Source organism: Balaenoptera musculus, chromosome X (assembly GCF_009873245.2).
Source record: "Balaenoptera musculus isolate JJ_BM4_2016_0621 chromosome X, mBalMus1.pri.v3, whole genome shotgun sequence".
Lineage (NCBI taxonomy): Eukaryota > Metazoa > Chordata > Mammalia > Artiodactyla > Balaenopteridae > Balaenoptera > Balaenoptera musculus.
The window spans coordinates 84,436,121-84,454,882 of record NC_045806.1 but is presented as its reverse complement, the minus strand read 5'-3'; the positions used below and the strand labels follow the sequence as shown (position 1 = coordinate 84,454,882).

The 18,762-nt window shown below is 38.4% G+C and overlaps 1 pseudogene; it reads left to right on the top strand.

The window, feature by feature from the left end:
• The first annotated feature begins 1,253 nt into the window (after nt 1-1,253).
• Nucleotides 1,254-14,095, top strand: LOC118888326 (annotated as a pseudogene).
• Nucleotides 14,096-18,762: the final 4,667 nt, after the last annotated feature.

Here is an 18,762-nt window from a genome sequence, read left to right as displayed (position 1 = left end):
TGGTTCTGAGCTGGAGCTCGGCTGATTTGAAGGCTTTTAGTATGTAGAATTTCTTATTACTCATTTTTTTCTTAGGCTAACGCAAGTAATTGTCGACCACAATAATGAGGCGGCGGCGGCTTTACCATGGTAACAGGGAAGTCATATGATAAACAACCATGGCATTTTCACTTTAGTCCCGCCCTGTTACGGGAGGGAAACGCTTGGCCCCGCCCCAGCGGCGTGCGTTTTATTCTTTTGCAAAAGCTGTGAACCTTCGGGGCGACATGAGGAAAGACAGTCGCGGCAGCCTAGAGAATGAGGGGCGCTCAACGTCAAGGCGCCTACATAGCTGAGGAGATGGGGAGGTAAACGCAGAAGAGACCCCTAACCTGCTCTCGTGCAGCCTCGGGGCTCCAAGTGTTTCGTGGTGGTGAGGGGGCGGGGCGGCGGAGGACGTTGGCAGGCAGGGTATCAGAAAACTTCGGAACAGAAAATATCTTTGACCGGTTATACGCAGGAAGCAGCTAAGACATGATTTTAACTCGGGTTGCTTTGGCTCCAGAGGCTGCATGTTTAAGTGCTGTATCTACTGCCTACCAGTATAACTCAGAATTTTTAATGGCGTAACTTTTTTTTTTTTTAACCGTTTTTGGAAAAGAACTTAGAGCATAGGGCCTGGTGATGGTGGATCACTGTCTCATAATAATGAACCACCGAAGAATAGGTTGAGGCGCTTAGCCAGGGCTTGTTATGCCATCAGCCATTTGTGGAGAATGGACTGTTGGTTCTATCACTTCATCAACCACCCCTACTGGTTATAAAAGAAGACATGTGTACAAGGGGTATTTCCTAAGCTTTTGGTTTTTTATATGTGTATTTCAGTTATAGACCATGTGCCTGTGACCCCATGTCTCATTGCTGTTGTCCATGAGGGTCTTTCCCCTTAATTGCTACGCTCCCAGAGTGACACATTCCTTTTGCCTCCAGGTTGTAGCAAAATGAAGACAGAAGGTGTTGTCTGATGCTGTTGTAGGTATTATGACTGAACCTCAGTTAACACAAGGAAATAGGTGCTGTATGAAGAGGTAGGGGAAAAACTAGGAAAGATGCATTTCTACACAAATGGGACTAAGTGTTATTTGGGGGCTTTGAGCAGAAGAGAAAGGGTATGTAGTGGAGAATCAAAGAATTTGGGAAACCACAGGCAAGATTTGTGGGGCATTGGCAGAAAGTTTTGTGGTAAAGTCCTGAATTCTTATCCAGTTTTGTTAATGGCACTAAGAATATTGGATAAGGTACCAGTGAAGCAAGCAAAGACATTCAAGATTGTGAGGGCACAGAGACTTGGGTTATTTCTCCTGGCCATAAAAGGTCATACTTCCAAGGCTGGAGTAAGTGCTGCTTATGTTTGGTCCACATTTAAATTTCCTCAGACAGTCATGGAATGAAATCTCCCTTTGAAAGGCAGAAACCTATGGATAGACAACATTTCACAAAAAAGATTCCAAAGAGAACTGTAGCATTACCCAAGTTAGGAGGAATCCTCAGTGGTGCCTGCAAGACATAAGGTAACTTGGGGCCCTCAGAGAGCACGTGAATGTTGACACAGATCCTGGTCAGTATCTGGCTATAGGTACCAATTGGCTAGCTTTCCAGAAAGAAACATCATTCCTAGGTTTTGCACTACTGCATTATCACACTGGTTCTGCACCAATATTTATACTTTCTGAGAATGTTTGAGGGTTCAGCTTTGAGGCTACTCTACAGATAATTGTCTAACCCATCAAAGCTGGTTGTTCTGGTCTTTCAGCTTTAGCATTTTCATTTTTTATTTCTTATGTAACTACTTCTGTTCTCAATTCATGCTCAGTGAATATATTTCCTGTATTCCTTTCCCAGAATCCTGTTCCTTCAAAGGAGGTTCAGGATTGTTCACCTGCTCAAAGGCTGCCTCATTAAATATGTTGCTTGGTAGCAGGCCAGGGAGTTGGGTGGTCAGTTGAATTGGAGGATTTCCTTTGTTCTTGGCAGTGGCATGCTGACCTCTTGCTGCTGAATGAGGACTGTTTCCAAACCAAGCATTGGGGAAAACTGAGTAAGAGGAGGAAGTCTTTTGAATTTTTTCTCTAGGAACCACCAGGCTTGTCTGAAACTTGTCTATTTGGGGGCTTGTTCTATTTCAGAACCAGAACTCTGGGAGACCATTGCTTTGGCACGTGGAATTCAGGGCCTAGCAAAATGAAGGTGGATATCACTGGATAGCACTTAAACCCCAACAGTATGCTGCTAGGTGAGCATGGCTCGGTTAAGCATGTGGATAATGGCATCAGGCTGGGGTAAACAGGGTGGTGATTAAAAAGAGCTAATATTTGTGAAGGGCCATATAGATTACAAAGCTTTTTTACATAGATCTCACTTGATTCTCACAAAACCTGGGAGATGGTTTTAGTATGCTATCTTTTTTATTGTGGTAAAATATACATAACAAAATTTACAGTTTTAACCATTTTTAAGTGCATAGTTCGGTGGCATTAAGAATATTCACATTGTGCAACTGTCATCACTATCCATCTCCAGAACTTTCGTATTTTCAAAAACTGAAACTCCATACCCATCAAACACTAATTCCCCATTCTCTCCTCCCCCCCAGCCCCTGGCAACCACCATTCTACTTTGTCTCTATGAATTTGACTATGCTACATACCTCATATAAGTGGAATCATTAACACTTTTTCTTTTTGTGATTTGTTTATTTCACTTAGCATAATGTCTTCAAGGTTCATTTATGTTGTAGCATGTATCAGAATTTCCTTCCTTTTTAAGGCTGAATAATATTCCACTGTGTGTACATACCACATTTTGTTTATCCATTCATGCGTTGATGAACACTTGGGTTGCTTCCACCTTTTGACTATTGTGAATAATGCTGCTATGAACATGGGTGTACAAATATCTGTTTGAGTCCCTGCTTTTAATTCTTTTGGATATATACTCAGAAGTGGAATTGCTAGATGGTGTGGTAATTCTATGTTTAATTTTTTGAGAAACCATCATACTGTTTTCCACAGTGGCTGCACCATTTTACATTCCCACCAGGAATGCACAGGGGTTCCCATTTCATCCTCACCAACATTTGTTATTTTCTGGTTTGTTTTTTGTTTTTTTGATAATAACCACCCTAAAAAGTATGAAGTGGTATTACATTGTGATTTTGATTTGCATTTCTGTGCTATACTGGAAAAACCTACTGTTCTCCTCTCCTGTGTGTCTCCTTTACTTTCACATAGAACACTTTACTTTTGACACTTCTGGTCACCAAATGTGTGGTGGGGGATTTTCCCCACAACAAGCAATTCTCTGCGACACCAGCTGGGTGTCGTACAGTTTAACTCAATTCTGACACTATCTACCTGGAGATAGCATCAGATTCACAGGTTAAGGGCTCAGTCCCACAAGACTGCTTTCCACCCCCACTTATGCCAATCGCAAGCCCAGGTTATCACCTGTGTTTTTGACCAAGTGGCTATAAATCAGAGGTTCCAACGACTCCCTCCTTGGGTTCAGTTAATTTGCTGGAGTGGGTCATAGAACTCGGGAGAACAGTTACTTTTATCAGTTTACTAAAGGATATGACAAAGGATACAGTTGAACAGCCATTTGAAGAGATATATAGGGTGAGTTCTTCAAGGGTCCCAAGTGCAGGAGCTTCTGTCTCTGAAGAGTTGGGGGTGCATCATTCTCCTGGTATGTGGATGTGTTCATCCACCTGGAAGCTCTTTGAACCCCCTACTTTGGGGATTTTTATGAAGGCTTTATCACATAGGCATGATCAATTATTACTCCATTTCCAGCTTCTCTCCCCTCTCTGGAGGAGGGGGAGGGGGCAGAGCCAAAAATTCCAAGCTTCTGATCATGGCTTGGTTATTCTGGTGACCAGCGCCCATCCAGGAGCTCACCCAGAGTTGCCTCATTAGAACAAAAGATGCTGCTAGTGCTCTTATCATTTAGGAATTTATGAGGCTTTTAGGAGTCCTGTGTAAGGGATGGGGTCCAAGACCAAATATTAGAACAAGAGATGCTCCTAGTGCTCTTAGGAAAAGGTTTTAGGAGCTCTGTGCCAGGAACCAGGGACATAACCAAATATATATATTTTCTGTTATCTAACACCTAAAGATTAATGAGGTTGAATGTCTTTTCATGTGCTTATTGGCCATTTGTAGATCTTCTTTGGAGAAATATCTATTTAAGTCCTTTTCTCATTTTTTAATCTGGTTGTTTGGTATTTTTGTTGTTGTTGAGTTGTAGGAGTTTTTAAAAATACATTCTGGGGACTTCCCTGGCGGTCCAGTGGTTAAGACTCTGTGCTTCCACTGCAGGGGGCACGGGTTTGATCCCTGGTTGGGGAAGATCCCGCATGCGGCGTGGCCAAAAAAAAAAAAAAAATATATATATATATTTTGGATCCTAATCCCATATCAGATACATGATTTCCAAATATTTTTCCCATTCTGTGGGTTGTCTTTTTACTCTGTTGGTAGTGTCCTTTGGATACACAAAAGTTTTAAATTTTGATGGAGTTCATCTTATCTATTTTTTTATTTGTTGCCTGTGCATTTGGTATCATTTCCAAGAAATCTTTGCCAAAACCAGTGTCATGAAACTTTTCTCCTATGTTTTCTTCTGAGAGTTTTATAGGTTTAGCTCTTACATTTAGATCTTTGGTCCAGTTTGAGTTAATTTTTGTATATGGTTTAAGGTAAAGGTCCAACTTCATCCTTTAGCATGTGGATATCCAGTATTCCCAGCGCCATTTGTTCAAAAGACTGCCCTTTCCCCATTGAATGGTCTTGACACCCTTGTTGAAAATCATTTGACCATTGACCATATATGTGAGCGTTTATTTCTGGACTCCCTGTTCTATTCCATTGATCTATATGTCTGTCTTATGCCAGTGCCACACTGTTTTGATTATCGTACAATAGATTTGTAGTAAGTTTTTAAATCAGGAAGTGTGAGACCTCCAACTTTGTTCTTTTTCAAGATTGTTGTAACCTCAAAATCCCTTGGGATTCCATGTGAATTCTAGGATAGATTTTTTTAAAAATTTCTTCCAAAATGTCATTGGGATTTAATAGGGATTGCTTTGAATTTGTAGATTGCTTTTGGTGGTATTGACATCATAACAATATTGAATCTTCCAGCTCATGAACATGAATGTCTTTCTATTTATTTGTGTATTCCTTAATTTCTTTCAGTAACCTTTTGTAATTTTCAGCATAAAAGTCTTTCACCTTCTTGGTTAAGTTTAATCCTGAGTATTTTATTGTTTGATATATATATATATGTATATATATTTGACATGTAACATTATATTATTTTCAGGTGTACAACATAATGATTCAATATTTGTATATATTGCAAAATGATCACCACAGTAAGTCTAGTTAACAGTCATCACCACACATAATTACAACTTTCTTGTCTTGTGATGAGAACTTTTAATATCTACTCTCTTAGCAACTTTCAGGTACACAATGCAGTATTACTAACTATATTCACCATGCTTTACATTACATCCCAGGTCATATTTATTTTATAACTGGAAGTTTGTATCTTTTGACCACCTTCACCCTCTGGCAACCACCAGTCTGTTCTAACTATGAGGTTTTTTTTTTTTTTTTTTAGGACTCCACATGTAAGAGAGCTCATATGGTATTTCTCTGACTTACGTCACTTAGTGTAGTGCCTTCAAGGTCCATCCGTGTTGTCACAAATGGCAAGATTTACTTCTTTTTATGGCTGAATAATATTCCTTTGTATATGTATACTACATTTTCTTTATCCATTCATCCATCCATGGACACTTAGGTTGCTTCCATATCTTGGCTACTGTAAATAATGCTGCAATGAATATTGGGGTGCATATATTTTTTAAAGTTAGTGTTTTTGTTTCCTTAAGATAAATACCCAAAAGTGGAATTGCTAGATCATGTAGTAGTTCTATTTTTAATTTTTTGAGGAAACTCCATACTGTTTTCCATAGTGGCTGTACCAATTTACATTTCCATCAACAGTGCACAACAGTTCCCTTTTCTCCACACCCTCACCAACACTTGTTATCTCTTGTGTTTTTGATAATAGCCATTCCGACAGATGTGAGGTGATATCTCATTGTGGTTTTTGATTTGCATTTCCCAGAAGACTAGTTGTGTTGAGCACCTTTTCATGCATGTTGACCATGTGTATGTCTTCTTTGGAAGAAAGTCCGTCCATTCAGATCCTCTGCCCATTTTTTAGTCGGATTGTTTGCTTTTTTCCCTTTTGATTGTTATGAGTTCTTTATATATTTTGGATATTAACCCCTTATCAGATATATGATCTGCAAATGTTTTCTCCCATGCAGTAGGTTACCTTTTCATTTTGTTGATGATTTCCTTTGCTGTACAGAAGCTTTTTGGTTTGATGTAGTCCACTTGTTTATTTTTGGTTTTGTTTCTTTACTTACTCTTTTTGATGCTATTATAAATGGAATTGTTTTCTTAATTTCCTATACAGATTGTTCATTCTTAGTGTATAGAAATGCAAGTGGCTTTTGTATGTTATTTTTTTATACCTTAAATATATATATTTTTTAATTAAAAATGTGTAAAAACATTACTACAGAAACATTACCTAAGTTCAGAAATGAACTGAGTTATTATTTGTAAGTGGGTCCTTCAATATGATTTTAATATTTGGGAAAATATAAATATGTTTTAGTAATTCTGATGAAATTTAGAATTCCAGTATTTTGGGGTTTTTTTGTTTGTTTTTGTTTTTAATTTTTATTGGGGTATAATTGATTTACAATGTTGTGTTAGTTTCAGGTGTACAGCAAAGTGAATCTGTTATACAAATACATATATCCACGCTTTTTTAGATTCTTTTCCCATATAGGCCATTACAGAGTGTTGAGTAGAGATCCCTGTGCTGTACAGTAGATGCTCATTAGTTACCTTTTATATATATATAGTGTGTATGTGTCAATCCCAATCTTCCAATTTATCTCTTCTCCCCCCTTACCCCCCAGTAGCCATAAGTTTATTTTCTACATATGTAACTCTATTTTGGTTTTGTATATAAGTTCATTTGTAGGCTTTTTTAATTTTAATTTTAATTAATTAATTTTTTAAACATTTTTATTGGAGTATAATTGTGTAGCCTTTTTTTAGATTCCACATATAAGCGATATCATATATTTGTCTCTCTCTGTCTGAGTTACTTCACTCAGTATGAGAATCTCTAGGTCCATCCATGTTGCTGCAAGTGGCATTATTTTGTTCTTTTTTATGGCTGAGTAATATTCCACTGTATATATATACCATATCTTCTTTATCCATTCCTCTTTTGATGGACATTTAGGTTGCTTCCATGTCCTGGCTATTGTGAGTAGTGCTGCAATGAATATTGCGGTACAAGTAACTTTTCAAATTATGGTTTTCTCTGGATATATGCCCAGGAGTGGGATTGCTGGGTCATATGGTAGCTTTACTTTTAGTTTTTTAAGGAACCTCCATACTGTTCTCCATAGTGGCTGTATCAGTTTGCATTCCCACCAACAGTGTAGGAGGGTTCCCTTTTCTCCACACCCTCTCCAGCATTTATTGTTTGTAGGTTTTTTGATGATGGCCATTCTGACCGGTGTGAAGTAATACCTCATTTTAGTTTTGATTTGCATTTCTCTAATAATTAGTGATGTTGAGCATCTTTTCATGTGCTTTTTAACCATCTGTATGTCTTCTTTGGGGAAATGTCTGTTTAGATCCTCTGCCCATTTTTTGATTGGATTGTTTGTTTTTTTGATATTGAGCTTCATGAGTTGTTTGTATATTTTGGAGACTAATCCCTTGTCGGTTGCTTCGTTTGCAAATATTTTCTCCCATTCTGAGGGTTTTCTTTTTGTTTTGTTTATGGTTTCATTTGTGTGCAAAAACTTTTAAGTTTAATTAGGTCCCATTTGTTTACTTTTGTTATTTTGTACTCTGCAAGTTTGCTGAGTTCATTTATTAGTTCTAATGAGTTTTTTCAGGGGGAGGAATATTTAGGCTGTTCTCCATATGAGATCGTGTCATCCGCAAACAGGTAATTTTAGTTCTTCCTTTCCAATTTGGATGCCTTTTATTTAATTCTCTTGCCTAATTTCTATGGCTAAAACATCCTTTTCGATGTTGAATATTATTTATCTGAGAGTGTCTTAATTTCTCCCTCATTTCTGAAGGACAGTTTTGCCAGATACAGAATTCTCAGTTGACATTTATTCTTTCAGCCCTATAAGTATATTATCTCACTTCTTCTGGTCTCTGAGGTTTCCACTGAGAAATTTGCTGATCATCTTATTGAAGATCCCTTGCACGTAAGAGTAGCTTTTTCATGCTCCTTTCAAGATTCTCACTATAGCTGTTGACAGTTTGATTATAATGTATCTTGGCGTAGGCCTCTTTCAGTTTATCTTACTTAGAGTTCATTGAGATTCTTGGACTTGTGAATCCATGTTTTTCCTCAAATTTGAGAAGTTTTCAGCCATTATTTCTTCAAATAACCTCTCTGCTCTTCTTTTCTTTCTTTCAACCTCTGGGACTCTCATAATGCATATGTTGCTTGATTATGTCCCATTAGTCTTTTAATCTCTGTCCACTTCATTCTTTTTTGCTCCTCAGACTTGATAATTTCAAATGATAACTTCAGCTTCACTGATTGTTTCTTCTTGTCAGTCTATTGTTGAACTCCTCTAGTGAATATTTTAGTTGAGTTACTATATTCTCAGCTCTGGAATTTCTTTTTTGTTCCTTTTTATAATTTTTGTTTCTTTGTTGGTATTCTCATTTAAAAAATATATTCCTTTCCTCATTCCTTTGGTTCTTTGTGTTTTCCTTTAGTTCTCTGAGCATATTTAAGATAATTGTTTTAGTCTTTGGTACTTCTGGTGCCTGTGCCTTTTCAGGGACAGTTTCTGCCACTTTATTTTCTTCCTTTGAATGTGGCATATTTTCCTGTTTCTTTGTATGCTTTGTGATTTTTTAAATTGAAAATTGGGTATTTGAAAAAACAGCCTTGCAGGTAGGCTGTGTGCTGGGGAAGACATTTACTAATTAGCAAGGCTTGCTCTGGGCCTTGGAATCAGCCTCATGTGAAGGCTTAAAGTCTTCTTGGACCTTTTCTAGGCGTACATCTCGCCTAGGCCATTGTGTGTGCTTTTTCAATTCCCTTAAATACGCATCTGTTTTTAAGTGTCTTAATTTCCAAAAGACTGTCACCACTGCTTCTTCTGGGGGCCATTGATGTTCTGTTGTGTTCTTCCACCTCTAATCTCTTGCCCCAGATGTTGCGAGACTGTAGTCCCTCTGCAGCTTTCTCGAGTGGTGTCCACCATTTCCTGTCTTTTCCTAGCCTGAGATCCGAGCTATACCACTTTTCTCTTTCTGAACTCTAAGAGACCAGTACCTCAGGCAGCCCCTAGACAGATTAGAACGTTGCAAAAAAGGTCTGCCTTCCTCTTTCCAGTTTGAGGGAGGGAATTGACAGCCAGGCCACTGCATCTCCCAGACTGTGCTTCCGTGCACTACAGGGTAAGGAGAGGTGGGGTACAAGTAAGTAAAAATACCATGGAATTTCCTTCCATTTCCTATGTGGCTTTTTCTTGATTAAGGTTTCGCTTGGTTGCTATAGACTGTTTTCCAGATCTCCTGTAAAGTTATTTTTTGCTAATTTCTAGTTGATTTTTTAAAAATGTTAATGTGGGTGGGGGGAAGGGGAACCTGGAGTTTCTTAGTTTACCAACTTGCAGATGTCACTGAAATAAACAGTATTCTATCTGTTTTATAAACAGAGATACCAGTGTTTAGATAGTGACTTATACAAGGTTCACAATTAATGAGGACAAAAGCTGGGCTTTGATTCTATTTCTTTTTCCAGGTTTTGTGATTTTTTTAAAAATAAACTTTGTATTTTAGGATAGTTTTAGATTTACCAGAAAGTTGCAAAAATAGTACAGAGAGTTCCCATATCCACCCACTCCCTGCCCTGCACACAGTTACCCCTTTTATCAACATGTTACATTAGTATGGTACATTTGCTACGATCAGTGAACCCATACTGATGAACTAAAGTCCATACTTTTTTCAGATCTCCTTAGTTTTTACTTAATGTCTTTTTCTGTTCTAGGATCCAATCCAGGACACCACGTTAGATTGTTCTCATGTCTCCTTTGGTTCCTGTTGATTGTGACAGTTTCTCAGAATTTCTTTGTTTTGATGACCTTGACAGTATTGAGGAGTACTATTCAGGTATTTTGTAGACTGTGCCTCAATTGGGATTTGTCTAATTTTTTTCCTCATGATGAGAATGGGGTTATGGGTGTTTGAGAGGAAGACCACAAAGGTAAAATACCATTCTCATCATGTCATAACAAGGCTTTGATGAGCTGACCAGCCTTTGCCAGCTTTTTCCTCCATAATGTTATTTTCCCCACTTTCTCTACTCTATTCTTTGGAAGTTAGTCACTAAGTCCAGCCCACTTTCAAGAAGGGTTGGGGAAGATTAAGCTCCACTTCCTGGAGGGTGAGAATCTACATAAATTATTTAGCATTCTTCTTTTTTTTTTTTTTAAATTATTTATTTATTTATTTTTATTTTTGGCTGTGTTGGGTCTTCGTTTCTGTGCGAGGGCTTTCTCTAGTTGCGGCAAGTGGGGCCACTCTTCATCGCGGTGCACGGGCCTCTCACTATCGTGGCCTCTCTTGTTGCAGAGCACAGGCTCCAGACGCGCAGGCTCAGTAGTTGTGGCTCACGGGCCTAGTTGCTCCATGGCATGTGGGATCTTCCCAGACCAGGGCTCGAACCCATGTCCCCTGCATTGGCAGGCAGATTCTCAACCACTGCACCACCAGGGAAGCCCCTTAGCATTCTTCTATAAGGAAGAATTATTTATTTTGTTTCTCAAATTGTTCCAGCTTTGTTCATTAGAAACTCTTTCACGTTGGACCCTATATCCCTTTGGCACGTCCCCATTGTTTTGTTCTTTGAGCACTTCCTTACTTTCTGGCACTACAGGTTGCTCATTTTATATATTCCCTGCCACAGCCATGGGAGAACCAGCCATTTCTCCAAGGAGACCTGGTTCCTTTTAGTAAATCAGAATGTCTTCCAGAATATGAAAGATCTAGATGACTGTAATAGAACCAGTGGAAACCCATTTGGAGGGGTATGTGTGTGTAGGAGGTGGTTAACAGGAGCAAAAGAAAAAGGGAAATCTGGAAGGGTCATAATCCAATTCTCTTGAATGATAGTTTACTATCCATTTGGAGGCAATTTAAGAGCACAAACTAAGAGATACCTTGGGTTCAGATGCCAGCTCTGTCACTTTCTAGCTGTGTGTCTGTGAACCTCAGTTTCCTCATCTGTAATGTGGATATAATAACCTCATGAGGTTGTTGGGATGATGATGAAGTGATTTATTTATTTATGTATTTATGTACTTACCACACTCTGCAGCATGTGGGATTTTAGTTCCCCGACCAGGGATCGAACCTGCGCCCCCTGCAGTGGAAGCACAGAATCTTAACCACTGGACCGCCAGGGAAGTCCTGATGATTAAGTGATTTAGAACACAAGCTTTTGCACAGTGCCTTGCACATGGTAAGCATTCACATCTTAGCTATTATTCTTAGTTTCAGTTCTTGTCTGAACTAGATACTGTAATGTCACGAACAACTGTGAACTCTCACTTTTTAAATTTGATGCCTTTGTTATTCAACTTCCTTCTTGTTATATTTCTTTCCCTAGGAGTGATTTTGGTGGGACCCAGTGCATCTTCTCATTTGAGATATCACCGAGAAGCTGTGAGTGATGTCATTGCCCTGTACTGGAGAAGCACTGGTGTAGGGGGGTCTCTATGCAGGTGATGATTCTAGGGACCATGGGCTTGAAGTAGTAGCCTATTCCCCAGACCCCTATTCAGGTCCAGTCTACTCTTGAAACTCTTGAATCAGTGTTTTTCTTCAAGGCCATGAGAAAATTGTGTTGTTCAAATATGGTATATTCCTATTAAAGTGCAGTGAACTCCAAATCTGTTTTTGTTAATAGAATAAAAATTCTTTATTACCTTCCCGGCAAATTTAATGTCCCCTTGTCAGGTAAGCTCTTTAAAATGTAAGAAGAAATTGTCTTCCTTTTGACCATGCGATTCTCCTCCTAAAGGTTCTTCCTGTTTCACCGTGGATGAAGTCTAAAGTCCTCCTCCTGAATGTCAGCACCCCCTATTAGATTGCCACATTTTTTATAACCGTGAACCTTCTCCCATGACTCCCATGCCTGACACGTTTTCTCATCATTTCCTTCACTAGACTGTCATTCAAATAACCTTTTAAACTCTGCCCAGAGTAATGTAAAGAGTGCTAATACCTCCCTATCGACTGTCTTTTGAACACTACTGTTCAGTTATTACCTAGAATGCACTGGCCTTTGGTAAGTGTATGGTATAAATACTCAGACTACTCAATGTTTGGTTGTGTTTCTATGTATCTTCTAAATATTTGTATTAATGTTGTCTTATCCCTAAAGAACAGGTATGTAAGTACCCCAGTCAATATAGTACTAAGTATCTGCTTATTGATAATGAGGAGGAAGATAAAGATAGGTCTAGAGTATAGTCATCGACAAATTTGAATAAGGGGACTTCTTACATCTGAGGTAGTCAGTGTCTCTGCCTTCTTAAGTCCCTTGGCTGTGATTATAGGAAATTAACTCCCAACTCAGTCCACAGCTGGGTGTTCCTTCAAGGAGATTGCTATTTCTGAGTCTTAGAGCTTGGAACCTATATTTATGGTTGGCCACTTGGGACCCATAATCTCAACCAGTGTCTAATCTTCCTGTAGGGATTGACTATTTTACATTACCATTCCTAGTTTATGCTGATGCTGCCTTCATCCATGCCTGTGATTGGAATCCTCATGCTGTACCTGCTCTGAGAAAAATATCTAGAGATAAATGGAGTAGCAGATCGGTGCCAAATATACTTTGAGGATAACGGGAAGGTAAGTACAGGGGAAATATATCTTTTGAGTGACTTTCCACATATACTACCAGGCAGTGACTTTCAGAAAATATCCAAAGTAAGACCAACTGTGTTGTTTACCTTCATCATCTCACTATACAAAGTACTGTTCTTATATTGAATGATTTCACTTATAGAATTTGAGTGATACATGTAGATAGTTAGTTGCATGTAATTGGGTAAAGGAGGAGATGGGTAAGCAGCCAAGGTCTGGAACTAGTACAGAAAGATAATAAAATGGTTGAAATAAAACTATGGGACTTTAGATTTTTAATGCTGTTTAAAGATGTGGATTGCCTGCTCTAAAAGAAATTGGAGAGGAAAATGATGGGAGAAATGTTAAGTTGGAGTGAAAACTCATGAAAAATGAGTCTTCCTTATTTCCTACAAAATAAAGTGGAGAAGCATTTGTTTCTTTGTTTTTTGTCTTTTCAAAATACACAAGTGGAAAAGAGAATTCGGAAAATCTTCATAGTCATTTTCCCTCTTGCTGTGCTATGGCTATGTCCTATTTGAAAGTACTGCTGTTGTTCCTCATTTCATTTTCTTTACACCTCTTGTAGCTGAAACTGTTGCACATTGCTGACAGGGTAGTTCTTGGGCTGGTCCTTAGCTCTGAAGAAGGCTGGTTCATTGCCTGCCAAATGTTACACCAGGACACTGGAGGCATTTTGCATGTCCACTGAAATGTGGAACCTTTCCTGAAGAAGAATCTAGCTTCCTGGAAGCAGGGACATAGAAGAGAAGCAGCACTGTTAGTATCCTCAGCAAATTATCAATGACAAGCGGAAATATAAAGCTACTAGGGTGTCTGTGAGGGAAATGCTGGTGGTAGTCACCGAACCACAGTGGCAAAGGTGGGCTCAACCTGTAGAAACTCACGTTGCCGTTCTCTACCAACAAGAGCACAGTAAACCATGGAAGACACAGATCTTGCATATTCAGCTAGTAAAATCCTGTGGTGCCCATGTGGATCACAGAGTTCTGGATATGAACCGCCACCCCTGTCCTCTAATTGACTAGAGGAGGTGAATCCAGGGGCACAAGGGTTCCATCTGTGAGTAAGCTTCCATAGTTGATTCCCTTAATTTATTAGTTCAACTCAAGTTGTAATCTCCTTGTCTCCTAGTGATATGTTTTAATTTTTTTTAAAGAAAAAACAGCTTTATTGAACTATAATTCACACTTAAAGTATACAATTCAGTGGTTTTTAGTATACTCACAGAGTTCTAGAACCATCACCACAGTCAATTTTAGAATATTTTTGTCACCTCAAAAGAAACCCTATAACCTTTAGCTATAAGCACCCCAATCCCCTCTTCCCTCAAGCCCTGGGCAACCACTAATGTATATTTTGTCTCTGTTTGCCTATTCTGGATATTTCATATAAATAGAATCATATAATATGTGGTCCTTTGTGACTGGCTCCTTTTACTTAGCATAATGTTTTAAGGTTCATTCATGTAGTAGCACATATTAGTACTTCATTCCATATGTATGTGAGAGAGAGAGTGTGTGTGTGCACGTGCATGCACGCACATAACAGCTATATTGAGACATTATTCATATAACATACAATTCACACATTTAAAGTGAACAATTCAGTGGTATTTAGTATAATCACAGAGGTATGCAAATATCAGTCATTTTAGATAAATTTAGAACACCTGTTTTCAGTTCTTTTGGGGCATGTACCTAGGAGTGGAATTGCTAGGTCATATGGTAATTCTGTGTTTAACTTTTTGAGAAAGTGCCAAGCTTTCCGGGGTGGCTGTACCATTTTATAGTCCCACAAGCAATGTACAAAGTTTCCATTTCCTCCACATCCTTTTTTTTGTTTGTTTTGTTTTATTTTGTTTTGTTTTTTAAAAAGTATTTATTTATTTTTGGCTGCATTGGGTCTTCGTTGCTGCATGCGGGCTTTCTCTAGTTGTGGCGAGCGGGGGCTACTCTTCGTTGCAGTGCGTGGGCTTCTCATCGCGGCGGCTTCTCTTGTTGCAGAGCATGGGTTCTAGGTGCGTGGGCTTTAGTAGTTGTGGCCTGCGGGCTCAATAGTTGTGGCCCGCGGGCTCTAGAGCGCAGGCTCAGTAGTTGTGACGCACGGGCTTAGTTGCTCCGCGGCATGTGGGATCTTCCCGGACCAGGGCTTGAACCTGTGTCCCCTGCACTGGCAGGCGGATTCTTAACCACTGCGCCACCAAGGAAGTCCCCCTCCACATCCTTATCAACACTTGTTACTTTGTTTTTTTGCTTATGACCAGCCTAGTGGGTGTGAAGTGGTATCTCCTTGTGGTTTTGTTTTGCATTTCTCTAATAATGATGTTGAACATTTTTTCATTTGCTTGCTGGCCATTTGTATAACTTGTTTGGAAAATGTCTATTCAAGTCTTTTGTCCACTTTTTAATTGGGCTGTCAATATGTTGTTGAATTGTAAGAGCTCTTTATATATTCAAGATGTTAGAACCTTATTAGATGCCTGATTTGCAAATATTTCCTTCCATTCTGTGGTGGTTTTTTTTTAAATTAATTAATTTATTTATTTTATTTTTGGCTCTGTTGGGTCTTCGTTTCTGTACGAGGGCTTTCTCCAGTTGCAGTGAGCGGGGACCACTCTTCATCGCGGTGCGCAGGCCTCTCACTGTTGCAGCCTCTCTTGTTGCACAGCACAGGCTCCAGACGCGCAGGCTCAGTAGTTGTGGCTCACGGGCCCAGTTGCTCTGCAGCATGTGGGAATCTTCCCAGACCAGGGCTCGAACCCGTGTCCCCTGCATCGGCAGGCAGATTCTTAACCACTGCACCACCAGGGAAGCCCTGTGGTTTTTTTTTTAAGGCTTAATTTTTTTGTGTGTGTGGAGCAGTTTGTAGGTTCATAGAAAATTCAAGAGAAAGGTACAGAGATTTCCCATGTACCTCCTGCCTCTATACATACATAGCCTCCCCCATTTTCAACATACCCCACCAGAGTGGTACTTTTATTACAACTGATGAATCTGTATCAACACGTCGTAATTACCCAAAGTTCATAGTTTATCTTAGTGTTCACTCTTGATGCTGTACATTCTGTGGGTTTGGGCAAATGTATAATGACTTATGTCAGTCATTGTAGTATCATACAGAATATTCCACTGCCTTAAAAAATCCTGTGTACTCAGTACCACCACTCACCCCACAACCCCTGGATACCACTGATCCTTTTTACTGTTTCTACAGTTTTGCCTTTTCCAGAATGTTATATAGTTGGAATGATACAGTATGTAGCCTTTTCAGTTTGTGTTCTTTGCGTAATAAGCATTTAAGGTTCTTCTATGTCTTTTCATGGCTTGATAGCTCATTTCTTTTTAGCACTGAGTAATATTCCATTGTCTAGATATACCACAGTTTATTTAGCCATTTACCTACTGAAGGACATCTTGTTTGCTTTCAAAAGTTTTGGCAATTGTGAATAAAGCTACTATACATACTTGTGTGCACATTTTCATGTGGACATAAGTTTTCACTTCCTGTAGGTAAATACCAAGGAATGTGATTGCTGGATTGTATTGGAAGAATATGTTTAGTTTTGTAAGAAACCACCAAGCTGTCTTTCAAAGTGGCTGTACGAGTTTATATTTGTACTAGCAATGAATGAGAGTTCTGCTCTTCAACATCTTTGCCACTATTTAGTGTTGTCAGTGTTCTGGATTTAGGGCATTTTAATAGGTGTATAGTGGTATCTCCTTGTTATTTAATTTGCAATTCCCTGATGACATATGGCGTGGAGCTTCTTTTCATATGCTTATTTGCCATCTGTATATCTTCTTCAGTGAGGTGTCTGTTAAGGTGTAAGGCCCATATTTTAATCGAGGTACTTGTTCTCTTATTGTTTTTATTTTAATCATTCATTCTTTAATAATTAGAGCTCAGTTACAAAAGCACTGGCTCTTTTAACATGATTTTTCATTAAGGTATTGTTGATTTACAATATATATAAGTTTCAGGTGTACAACATAGTGATTCGCAACTTTTAAAGGTTATACTCCATTTATAGTTATTATAAAATATTGACTATATTCCCTGTGCTGTGCAATATATCCTTGTAGCGTATTTATTTTATACATAGTAGTTTGTAACTTTTAATCCCCTACCCCTATATTTCCCCTTCCCACTTCCCTCTCCCCACTGGTAACCACTAGTTTGTTCTCTATATCTGTGAGTCTGCTCCTTTTTTTTGTTATATTCACTAGTTTGTTTTATGTTTTAGATTCCACATATAAATGATATCATACAGTATTTGTCTTTGTCTGATTTATTTCACTTAGAATAATGTATTCTAAGTCCATCCATTTTGTTGTAATTGGCAAAATTTCATTCTTTTTTATAGCCAAGTAGTATTCCATTGTATATATATACCACATCTTCATTTTCCATTCGTCTGTTGAAAGACATTTAGGTTGCTTTCACATCTTGGCTATTGTAAATAATGCTGCTATGAATATTGGGGTGCATGTATCTCTTCGAATTAATGTTTTTGTTTTTGTTGGATATATGCCCAGGAGTGGAATTGCTGGATCATATGGTAGTTCTATTTTTAGTTTTTTGAGGAACCTCCCTACTGTTTTCCACAGTGGCTGCATCAGTATACATTCTCACCAACAGTATTCCAAAAGGGTTCCCTTTTCTCCACATCTTCTCCAACATTTCTTATTTGTGGTTTTTTTTGTTATGATAGCCATCTGACAGGCATGAGGTGATATCTAATGGTTTGTTTTTTTGTTTTTTTTTTTTTATCTAATGGTTTTGATTTGCCTTTCTCTGATGATTAACAATGTTGAGCATCTTTACATGTGCCTGTTGGCCATCTATATGTCTTCTTTGGAAAAATGTCTATTCAGGTGTTCTGCCCACTTTTTAATTGAGTTGTTTGTTTTTTTGATGTTGAATTGTATGAGCTGTTCATACATTTTGGATATTAATCCCTTATCGGTCATATCATTTGCAAATATTTTGTCTAATTCAGTAGGTTGTCTTTTTGTTTTGCTGATGGTTTCCTTTGCTGTGCAAAAGCTTTTAAGTTTAATTAGGTCCCAAGTGTTTATTTTTGCTTTTGTTTCCTTTACCTTAAGAGATAGATCCAAAAAAATATTGCTGCAGTTTATGTCACAGTGTTCTGCCTATGTTTTCTTTTAGGAGTTTTATGGTTTCTGGTCTTACATTTAGGTCTTTAATCTATTTTGAGTTTATTTTTTATATGGTGTAAGAAAATATTCTAATTTCCTTCTTTTACATGTAGCTGTCCAGTTTTCCCAACACTACTTATTGAAGAGACTGTCTTTTCTCCATTGTATATTCTTGCCTCCTTTGTTGTAGATTAATTGACCATAGGTGTGTGGGTTTATTTCTGGGCTTTCTCTCCTGTTCCATTGATCTATATGTCTGTTTTTGTGACAGTACCATGCTGTTTTGATTACTTTATCTTTGTACTATAGTCTGAAGCCAGAGAGCATGGTACCTCCAGCTCTGTTTTTGTTTCTCAAGATTGTTTTGGCTATTCGAGGTCTTTTGCATATCCATACACATTTTAGAATTATTTGTTCTAGTTCTGTGAAAAATACCATTGGCATTTTGATAGGGATTGCATTGAATCTGTAGATTGCCTTGGGTAGTATGGTCATTTTAACAATACTGATTCTTCAAATCCGTGAACACGGTG